This window comes from Notothenia rossii (genome assembly GCF_949606895.1).
Source record: "Notothenia rossii genome assembly, chromosome: 2".
NCBI classification, from domain to species: domain Eukaryota; kingdom Metazoa; phylum Chordata; class Actinopteri; order Perciformes; family Nototheniidae; genus Notothenia; species Notothenia rossii.
The window spans coordinates 33,717,403-33,729,447 of record NC_136904.1 but is presented as its reverse complement, the minus strand read 5'-3'; the positions used below and the strand labels follow the sequence as shown (position 1 = coordinate 33,729,447).

The 12,045-nt window shown below is 40.6% G+C and overlaps 1 long non-coding RNA gene across 1 annotated transcript; it reads right to left on the bottom strand.

Moving 5' to 3' along the window:
- Nucleotides 1–2,782: 2,782 nt before the first annotated feature.
- Nucleotides 2,783–4,222, bottom strand: LOC307028669. Its single transcript, XR_013805065.1, has 2 exons — nt 3,152–4,222; nt 2,783–2,931 (listed from the first exon to the last, which is right to left on the bottom strand). It is a non-coding gene; the product is annotated as an uncharacterized lncRNA (long non-coding RNA).
- Nucleotides 4,223–12,045: the final 7,823 nt, after the last annotated feature.

Genomic DNA, 12,045 nt, shown 5'->3' with positions numbered 1-12,045 from the left:
CCGGAAAAGGAGCCGTGCCCACAGGAAGCAGAGATGGAGGGTGTGACAGAAATAATCGTTAGATTAGTCGACTAATCGAAAAAATAATCGACCGATTAGTCGACTACCAAAATAATCGTTAGTTGCAGCCCTAGTTTAAGGTTAATGTCAGCTAGCTAACAAGGTACACTAACGTGTTTTGTTTTAGAAACTAGTTTTCTCCTTAAGAACTTTGTGGTGTCTGTGTATGCTGTGGATAACATTAGTGTTCACAAGAACAAGATACACTCCCGTGTTTTGTTTTAGTTGCTCTTCAGATTGAAACGGCCAGTTCTATATCGACTATATGTGTGATCTCCTTTTTACATCTCGTTGTGTCATTTGAGTTTATTTGCTGTGTGTAGATTCAAGGATTTTGGTTATCTTGTCCAGGGATGCAAACTTGTCACCTTTCGCGAAATTCTCCGTTTTGAATCCAAAATAGGTCGTTTTTGTGATTCCTGTAGATCTGCAATAAAAATATTTTTGGGGTATGGGAGGGGGTCTGGGACCCGGATTAATGTGCGGCCGCGAGCTTTTTTTATATATATTATAATGAAGCGCGAGCTGTGTGCTCGAGTCTTCCTGCCTGTCGGCTCTGCTCATGATGTATAATAAGCCTCTGCTGCTCGGCGATGATGGTCTAGCTTCAGCAGCTACATTACCTACGGTGCGTTCGTTAATATTAACTGTGCGTCCGGAGTCCCTGTGGCACAGACTGGACCGCTGTTAGAACGGGCCGTTCAGGTGTTCACAGTAGAGCTCCCTGTCGGAGCGGCAGAGCGTGATGTGCACTGAAAAGTTTTTTTTTCCCGTCGCAATATTATCGTTGAGCTAGCTAACTAGCATACATTGTCACTATCTGCTAACGTTAGCTTTAGCCTTCGTTTTCTAATCGTTTTTTTCATAGGCTATAAACAGAGGTGGTATAAGTATATCTTGTAATTGATTAAAATTAGAAGTACTCAGTTCTTGTACTTGAGTAAAAGTAGAAGTACCAGAGTGTAGGAATACTCTGTTACAGTAAAAGTCCTGCATTCCAAATGTTCCTCAAGTAAAAGTAGAAAAGTATTATTATCAAAATATAGTGAAAGTAGCGACAGTAAAAGTAGTCATTTTGCAGATTGGTCCATTTCAGAATAATATGATATGTTTTATAATGATTGATCATGAAAGTGTTCTCAAAGCTGGTAAAGGTGCAGCTAGTCTGAATGACTTTGTATACTGCAGGGTAGCTTTTGGATTTACTCCAGGTGGAACTAAAGTCTGATTTAACACTTGATTATATTTCACATCATTCATCCACATCTGTAAAGTAACTAAAGGTATTACATACATGTAGTGGAGTAAAAGTACACCATTTACCTCTGAACTGTAGTGGAGTAGAAGTACAAAGTAGCAAAACATTGAAATACTTAAGTAAAGTACAAGTATCTCAAAATTGTGCCCAAGTATAGTACTTGTTGAGTTTATGAACTTAGTTACTTTACACCAGTGGCTATAAAGATAGAAAGACTAAGCCTTGCACAGAGGCCTGAAAATACATTTTCAAAATGCTCAACAGTGCTGCCAAAATTATAAACTGACTACTACACAATTAAAATAAATGCTTTTTATATATTTCTATTAGATGTGACTCTATGGCGTTTCTGTTAATATTAACACTGCTGCTTTAGTTGTTCTGACTGCTAAAATCCTGTTATTCCTCATTTTAAAGCCGATATTCTGTGGGGTCAGGGGGCTCGGATCCTTGTCACCTTTTTCATACCTGATGAGTTTGCATCCCTGTTAATTTGTTTGGTTATCTAGGCACAGCTGTGTGTGACTCCCTCTGGTACACTGGTATGTGTTTTCCTAATGTAGAGAGCATTGATTAATTAATAAACTACACACTGACTCTAGATCCTGACCAAATCCTTATTTTTTGATCAAATGTTTTTCAAAAAAATGTATTGTATATTATATAACAGCTGCACATCACAGACCGGAGTCTCTGCTACTGTGGACCACGAAGGAGGGGATCATCATCCCCATCCCCAAAGACCCTGCATGGCATGGAAATCTCCTCCTCCTGGAACAATTCTACACCCAGCATATGCTCCCTGTGTTGGCCAGTAGAGAGGAGGACATTTAAATAAACATACTCTTAACACCCTCGGACTCTGCGTTGTGTTTCGTATGTGTGATGGGGTGTTATGCAGAGGGGAGGAAAACAGGACACAGCAGATTGGGATTGTGGTGGAGATGCTGAGCAGTTATTTAATTGTTGCGTGTAATTATTATTATACTGCGTGCTTCTTAGTTATTCCATCTTTTGCTGTAACATGGATCTGTATGTAACTCTATATTTACTTGTTATCTACCACACTTCCTTCTACATCATACACCATCATTATACATGGTGTATATAGGATATATATATATTTGTATAAATATCTGTAAATTGTATAATTTTATTTTTCGTATTTGGGATTTCTCTTTTGTCCACTCAAATACACTTGGCCCTTTCTCTTTTCCATGTGGAAAAGGGCAGCTGCATATTCTGCTTTTCTCATCTGCTCCCTGTCTGCTCATCTACGATGAGAAAATTATATAATTAATTACTTATAATCATTTAAACCTGTTATTACCAATATTTCACAAATTCTTCATGTAAACTTAAGAGCACAGCTGTATGTTGAGTATGTCAGCTTTGCTTGGTTCATCTTACTGGGGGGGGGGGCTGCTACATGGATGTCGGTGCAGTCCACAATAATTTTGCAGCTGAAGGCAGAATGAATTTATTATTGACTCAGAATGAAGCACAACTTAATGTCATACAATACATTGACTTTATTTGTAATTGTGTAAAAAAAATATGAGCATTGATTAGCAAGCAGGACCTGCAGGAACAGAGAATGGTGATGGATGGAGCTGGGAAGAGAGAAGAATAAAGAAAACAGATCAACTTTATTATCGGATATTAAAAATTCAATTTCAAAACAAGTTGCCGCTCCAACAGTTTTCTAGTGTGTAAAGATGATTTCACATGACCAATGCAAAATATCACACTCAATACATGTGTGTCTCTGAGGGGTGCATTGTGCCTTTGATGTATATAAATAATATACCATAACCAAATACTATTACGTACAGTGGAAATCAGGTTGCCAAAGCAGGTCAGTCCAATGTGCATGTTCCTCAGGGTCTCAGCAGTTACAGGTGAGGTAAAGAAAATAAAAGAGAAAAAGGTCAGTAACAACACTTTAAAGTAACAACACTGAATAATTATCTCTTAATAATTTTCTCTCAGTAATCACTCAACTACTGTCTTTCCAACAAACAGATTGACTCACTCTCACTATCATCACAATGAAACACGTCCAGAAGAATGTCATGCAAAGCTGCCTGCCTTCCTTCCTTCGACTCTCCCTGAACTGCCTGATCTTTTAATGGTCAATGTTAACCATTTGTGCAGATAGCATTAAGTAGAAAAGATCGCTGATACTAATGTGGCTTTAGCCTACCTCCCGCCCCCTTAGCACCTGGTGGAGGGGGCGATAGGCTACTCTTCAAATGTTTCACAAAATACTTACCATCATGACTACTCTTACTGTTTAACATTTTGGTTTACTTCATGTTAAGGCTAATACAAATGACAAGGCTAAGTAATGTAATATAATGCTAACTAACATGCTCGCTACTAGCTAGGTAGCTAACTTGACTATGTTCCATGCAAAACATGTAGCCTATATTGCCTGATATGTTTGGTCCAACGACTCCTGGTCCTTTCATCAGACGGGAAGCGATAGAACGAGCAAGTGGTATGATCTCTTTTGTGATTACAACCTCGTACAAAGCACACAGGCATCTTGTAAAAGTGAATTTATTGGAGCAATCTCTTATATTTATTGGAGGGAATAAATCAGTCTTCTTCTTCCTCTTTGCTTTGCGAGTCACAACCAGTCTTGGAGCATTATCGCCTATGACATCACTTACGCGACCCAGAATGCATTTGGGATTTGTAGTCTTTCTAGTTGCGTATTATTCATAGTCTTATATTTCAGCATTTTTACGACAAACTGTGACTTTTTTTGCATGGAAATGATTGTTTAAGATTGACAAACATCATATGTGTCATTCGTGGCACAATTCAAACGGGATCAAAAGATAACTTTTCTCTCTCCATTGACTTCAATGTATAATTTTCCGCTTCCGGGGTCCCATGGAGGCTCCCGGAAGGGGAGGGACTTCGCCTCTCTATTCAGCGGCCGCATCCTCCTGAGGATGCATTCGGAGACCGCATACGTCACTTCCGCCAAACGAAGGCTGTCCCAATTCAAAAAAAAGACAAGACTCCTCCGAATGCGGCCCGCAAATGCAGCCTTCTTTCCCCAGATTTAGAGGATACATCTGATGTACACTCCGCGGTCTACCATATCCCAGGATGCAACGGGTGACGGTGACGAATGAGTTTAAAAAAAAATATATGGCTTGTAACGTCCCATCAACGGCTACAACGGTTTCAGCTGGATTCGTTTTTAAATGTACTCACCCAAATAGTAAACGACATGAAAGAAAAGTAAACCTATTTAATTTGTGTATTTAAATATACGGGCAATTGGAGATGTCTTCTTTATATTACATACATAAAATAATATGAAGTGAAAATATTTCTAAACCCTGTTTGGTTTTCATATTGTTGGGATTCATTATAAAGCTAATTTATTTATTTAACTGCTTTTGTTATACAAATCTTACTGCAACAATTTTGTTTTGATAGGGAGCAAGGAGCAGACTGCGCAATTTATCCAGATGCGCGGGGAGAATGAAGCCCTCTTCACGGGAGCCTGTTGCGACTTCGGGAAAATAATTTAAACATAACACCAAAATAAGTACAGCTAGATCTGACTCCATATTGAACAGTTTTGAAAACAGTTTTGAAAACAGTTTGAAAACAGTTTGAAAATATTTTGCCTAGTGTCAGAAATTATGACCGGTGTCGGTACCAGATGTGTTCGGGGTACCATATGTGTTCGGGGTCCGTCTCTTACCAGTGACGTCACGACGTAATGACGTCACGCATTGTGATTGGCTGTACGGTAATTTACCCACGCTGTCTAGACTAGTATAGAGCTCCTGCGGATGATGTCACATATGCTGGTCACGTGACGAGAAACGAAGGGGGCAGCCATTTTGGCAGTAATCGCGTCAGTAAATTCATTGTCAGTTCAGTCATCAATCATTCAAAAATAGATAAATAAAGGTTAAAAACGCCAGCCACTTTGGTTGAGTACGTTCAAAAATACAAACTAGTTTCAGACGCACTGCAGTAGCTATCCAAGCTAATAAACAAACATGCTAACGTGACACTGCCGTAGCTAGACAAGCTAATAAACAAACAATGCTAACGTGACACTGCCTATCAAACTGGAATAATTTAATACTTACCCTTGCAGTGATGATGCCGAAGTTTTTGGATGTAAGACTCCACAGTTGAATGTTGTTTACGAAGCCGGACTGACACCATTTGTAAGCCTCCAAGCTTTTGTAAGCTCTGAGGGAGTCTCCTGAGTACACTGATGGAAAGCTTACAAGATAGCTGTGGATGTCCGCGTAGCGCAAGTCGGGTACATCGTCTTCAGAGCAGGAGGTTATGCTCTTGAAAAGCACACCGGGTGCATTATATGGGTCGCTTAATTAATTTTGTACTATAAAGCCGAATTTCACTTGAATTAAAATGAGATGTATACTCGCACGGTAGGAAAACGCTGGCGCCGGTCGTCATGTTTACTGCCAAAATGGTGGCTGATAACCAAAAGTCACGTGACCGCAGGAGCTCTAGAGGGGTTTTTTGATCATTACATTACATTGTATTTAGCTGACGCTTAAGTGCATTCGACCAACAAGATAAAAACTTGAAGAAATACAATAAAACTTGAAGAAAAACAAAGACGAATGAGGAGAAGAACAAGAGAAATCGAAGGTAAGAAGTATATAACGTAATATGGTAGGTAATATGTAATATGTTCAGTGCCGTTGGTACGTTAGTTCAAACAGTAACAACGGACTATTTTTCTTAGCGTATGCATGTCAATTTAAATCAATACATACAACTATTTCATATGTACAATATTTTCTTAGCCCTAATACTTAATACTACTTATTTCGTTTTGATTGTTATATTTGATTATATTATATATTATCAATAAATTATATATTATCAATATGATATACTTTTCTATATAATAGATTATCAAAAAAAGTATTTATTAAGTAAGGGATAATGTGCAGCAATCACAATCAAGTCCACAATCGAATCCATAAAGACAAAGTAAATCTGTTTACAGTTGTTTCATATGGATGTTGAGAGGTATCAATAGATCTCTTCATTTTGCTATCAAAGTGCACCAGATTGATGCATTTAACTTCAATATTTAAAAAAAATCACTCCAAAGGGAGTGCTTGTTCTTCCTTCTGTCTGTCTGAATCTGTGTATTCTCATGTTCCGATTAACCCAGCCAAAATTTTCTTCTTTTGTGTCTTGATGTGATCTTGAGTCGAGGCTGATCCTCTTGCTGTGGTCCCGCATCCTGGATCCTCTATCCTGAGTTCTGGATTAAGTCGTGGACTTCGGGTCGAGGCTGAAACTGTCTCTGCGGTCCTGCCTGGGTCTCGTCGTGCTGCCTCCCTGAAGGCTCCCACAGGATTGTTGACATCTTCGTGGATTCATCCTATTATTATAGAAGCATGCATTTCCTAACATACGGTCTACCTATGTTGCAAATGTATTATCTCTTCGATTTACACACGGCATCTATTGCACGTCTGTCCGTCCTGGGAGAGGGATCCCTCTTCTGTTGCTCTCCCCGAGGTTTCTCCCATTTTTTCCTTTAAACTGTGGGTTTTCTCTTGAAGTTTTTCCTTGTACGATGTGAGGGTCTAAGGACAAAGGGTGTCGTTTTCTTCTCATACTGATATTCTGAACAAACTGCTGTTGTATTAGCTGTAAAATGTCTTTACTGTAGGGTATTTTTATTATTTGTACAGCACTTTGGCTCGACCAAAAATCGTTTATAAATGTGCTATATAAATAAAACTTGATTTGATTGATTTGATTTGAAAGGGTGTGCGCCAAGGTTCCATATTAGGACCAATAATTTCACCATATACTGTATGTAAATAATCTCTAATAATCTTTCAAATGCTGCTTTCTATTTCTATGCAGATGATACTGTTATTTATTGTTCATCCTCTTCTATAGAGCAAGTCTTGATTTCCTCAAGTCTGCCTTTGATGTTATTCCATCCCATTTATCTCAACTCAAGTTAGTATTAAATGCAGACAACTCCAAACTCATGATATTCTCAAATCGCAAAAAGTTAACTTCTTTTCTCCCCAACATTTGTACTGTTCAAGGGACTGACATTGACATTGAAAGGGTCACTACATACAAATATCTAGGTTTTATTATTGATCAGAACTTATCTTTCAAGTCACACACTGAAAATGTTGTTTTAAAATTAGGTTTCTCCTTTCAGACAAGGAAACATTGGATCTCTGCAACGTTTTTACCAGTATTGGATTCTGGTGATCTGCTTTACATGAATGCCTCTGACCAGTGCCTAAAGAGTTTGGATACTGTGTACCATTGTGCATTATGTTTTATTACATATATATATATATATATATATATACATATATATACACATATACATATACATATATATATATACATATATATATATATATATATATATATATATTGTGAGTTTGGAATAAATATGCACTTCATGAAAATTATTAGTTGGTTACTGTTAGTAAAAAAACAGTAAGGTTAATACTGGATGTTTGTTACACTTGGATATGTTTTCTGTAACACTTGTAACATAATTATTCTCCAGTTTATGCATTTGAGTGACTTGCAGTTAATGCTCGGCATTCAATTCAAAACCTTTATTTATCCAGGTAAAATCCCATTGAGATCAATGATCTATTTTTCAAGGGAGACCTGCAGCAGTAGGTTCCACATGAAGACATAAAAACATAAACAACAGAACAACAAAAGGACATCATACAGCAAAAAATACAGGGATTACAATTTACATATCTATCCACATGTACAGGTACCAACAGCATCTGACTGTGGAGCATCCAACCGAGCTTTAAAAACATGTAGTGGTACCAGCTTGGTAATTTTACATTCTTTTTGCAGACTGTTCCAAGTTAGTGGAGCTGCACATCTAAAAGCTTTCTTCCCTAAGACAGTCCTAGCACTTGGCACATTTAATAAAACCACAGCATGAGATCTCAGGCAATAAGTACTTTCAATTTGCCGAGAGATCAGGGAGCAGATATAAGATGGTACTTTATCCAACATGGCTTTGTAAATGAAAATGTACCAGTGACTGAGCCTCAGTACAGTAAGTGATGGCAAAACCGCCTTGGTTTACAGTGTACAGTGATGCGTAAGTGCTTTACAGTTTGTCACAAATCTCAGTGCACTGTGATAGTAAAACCTTATTGTGGTGTAATTATATATCCAAAGCAGTCAGAAGTCAGAAAATCTTTAGTGATGTTTAACCACTCAGAAGACAGCCCATCAAAATTAACACATTGGGACCTTTCAGAGAGGTAGTTCATCTTCTATATATAATAACGGACAAAGTAAAGAATGAAGTGTAGGCTATGTTTAAATGTTCGGAATTTGACCGTGTATGATGGTCCTCTTGAGTTGCCGTACAGCCAATGGCGTACAGCCATTGCTCCGTTTTCATGTTTTTTTAACATGTTTTTCACAAACATTTTCACACGCTAGGAGCATAGGAATAATTCAATTCGGTTCGTCATGATCTGTAGATGTGATTTGCCCCCGAGCACCCCTGGGTAAATTACCGTACAGCCAATCACAATGCGTACAATGCGTGACGTCATTGGTAAGAGACGGCCCCCGAACACATATGGTACCCCGAACACATCTGGTACCGACACCGGCACTTGTGACTGCAGCTGGTTGCTAGGTGACGGGGGCGGCAAAATGCAGGGGTAACTGCCGGTGACGTACAAGGACATGCTCCGTAGACCGTCTCATTTCGTAGTCCGCGGAGGACCCAAGCTGGGTCCTCCGCGGACTGCGAGGCTGGATCTTCAGGAGGCTGGGTCCTCAGGAGGACCCAGCCTCTGAATTGGGACACAGCTAGCGTGTCTCCGCATGTGACACAGGAAGTATCTAAGTAGATTTACTCAAGTACTTTACTTAAGTACAGCTCTCATCTCTGTTCGCCTGTTGGCGCCGCTCACCAACGTCTGGGAGCAGAGACTATATAAAAAAAATAACGGAGTAACGCACCATGTAGTAACGGTAACTGAGTTGCTGAATTAAAAAAATGCGTTAGACTATATTTACTGCCAAAAATAACGGCGTTACAGTAACAGTCCCAACACTGATGATGACTCAAGTCACTTGAGTCAAGTGACTAGAAATATTTGAAATTGTTTAAGGTAAAGACCTATCACATTTACCAATCGTATCTACCCCTGGAACTAGCTAAACTAGTTATAAATATTTTTATTATTTACTGTCGTGTCAGGTCACTCATTCACTGGATCAGCGAACTGCATGAGACACAGACGGGCTGTCAGGAGAGGGAGAGAGGAAAAGAGAGGCTCCATTTATTAAACCTGCCGTGTTATTATCCAAAGTTACTGTAAACGTCTGAATAGAATAGTAACTGTTAGAGTCTAGTCTGTCACAACCTGTGCACAAGGCAGAGCAAAAAAAGGACATTGATTGTTAGAAATAAAATCAATGTTGAGATGGCATAATTTGAATTAAATACACTATTTAATTTAAATCTGTTTTATTCTGAAAAAAACGGAAGTTCACACTAACTATTAATTTAACACTTTTATTCTGAAAATTCTTCACTTCCGGTTAGCATTAGCATGTGGCGAAATGCTACGTTTTCAAACCGTGAATAAAAGGTGAATTGACATGTGATGTTGTACACTGAGCAGAGTCCTGCATCGGGAAAAAAGCGTTTGAAAAAATACCACCCGCGAATCACCTTTTTTGCGGGTCATCCGTCGGGTAGAGTGACCCGCAAAAAAGGTTTCAAACGCTTTTTTCCGGGTTCGGTTCTGGGTAAACAAAGATGATGCGGGTCGGGTCACGGGTGTTGCATAATAAATATTAAAATAATAATAATTTAGTTTAATGTTTAAATCCTCAGACCTCTCCACCGCGGGACCCCGCATAATCATAACCTCTGCAGCGCATCAATCTGCTTCTGAGCGCGCCACATTTTAAATGGCTGAGGTGAAGCTCTCTAGCGGAGAATACAGCATTTTCAATAACACTTCCTCAAGAGCGAAATCCAACGTCTGGGAGGCGTTTGGTGTCATCCTAGATGGAGAAAATAACTAACATCCCCCGCTTTTTGAGACAAATATGCAACTGGGTGTGTTAATAATTGCACGTTTTCACTGCTCATATATATGCGGGTTCGGGTCGGGTTACGGATCCTGTGCCGACGGGTCGGGTCGGGTTGCGGAACTAATTGGCAATATGTGCGGGTAGCGGGGCTGGTTCGGTATCGCACGTCGCGGGTGCGGGGCGGGAGCGGGTCTTGAAAATCAGACCCGTGCAGGACTCTGACACTGAGCACACTGGGATTAGCACTTATTGCCACTGAATAACGTTGACTAGGGAATGTTTAAATAACCACAGACACCAGAATGATGTAATTTAGCAACATAAAAAGGCAGGAATTGCATTGGAACCGCCCCCCACGACGCCGGCCAATAGGAGAATACCTCAGATGACAACAGGAAGGGCAAGCCAAGGATTGGGCCCTTCTACCTGCTGACCTGGGCGGACGGGAGATGGGGAGACGGTCTCCGCTTGCAATTTCATTTTGTACACCACCACATCTTTTGTGTAATTAAATGCTGTTAACTTTTATGAGCTTCCCTTGACTCTTTTCAGTCTCTCCTGCCTTCAGGGTTCTAGAATTACTTACATGATGCATAGTATTGTATGTGACTATGCAATTGTTAGGCATTAAGACAGTCTTAGTATAGCAGGATAAGGATATTAGGATTTTAATTAACTAATTTGCGACAGAAACATTAGAATGATTCATTACCTTGGGGACAAACTCATGAAGTACTTCAAGTGCTTCTAAAAAGATGCACCTGAGGCGGGTTTTCATCACCCCAAAGTTCCGCTCAATGATTGAGCGACCCCTGGAGTGATGGTAATTAAACCGTTGTTCTGCCATGCCTCTCACTGGCCTCTTATATGGTGTGATAAGGGCCAGGGGTTCCTGTAGACACGGGTAGCCACCATCAGCTAAGATAAAATACCCTGGTGGAGGGTAAGTCCCCCTAGCGTATATGGAGCTGTTCTTCAGAATCCGTGCATCATGCACCGATCTTGGGTAACCCACACAAATGTCCACCAAGCGTCCCTGATGGTCATAGACTCCCTGCAACACAACTGAATGGAACAGCTTCCTGTTGCAGTAGTCTGGACCATCAGGGCCACTTGGGCATTTGATGCGGATGTGGCAGCCGTCAATTGCCCCCGCTGCCTTGCAAAAGGCTTGATGGTGAGCCAACTGGACAAAACCCTCACCAAACACCGCCAAGTCCTCCGCACGTGGGAGACGGACAAACTGGGGCAAGACGGCCACCACCTCATCCACCATCCTGTGGACAATGCGGTGGACGGACGGCAGAGGCACATCGAACGCACGGGAGACCGTTCTGTAAGCGGAGTCACTGGCAATCCAAAAGAGAAACACCAGGGCCTCCAGAGTGGCCCCCCCATCTGTGTTGCCTCTCCGTCTTCAGCGCCACTAGGAGCTGCTGGATGGCCTCCCTGCCCAGCCAAAAGTCAGGGCGGGTGTCCTCATTGGCAAAATAACCCTCCACGACTGGCATGGTGGCATTAATAATGCAGTAGTGATGCCCAGGGGCAGACTGGCCATCTGTAGAATCTGGAGAACCACAGAACGGCCGGTCGTCAAGGGCCCTTGACGGCCG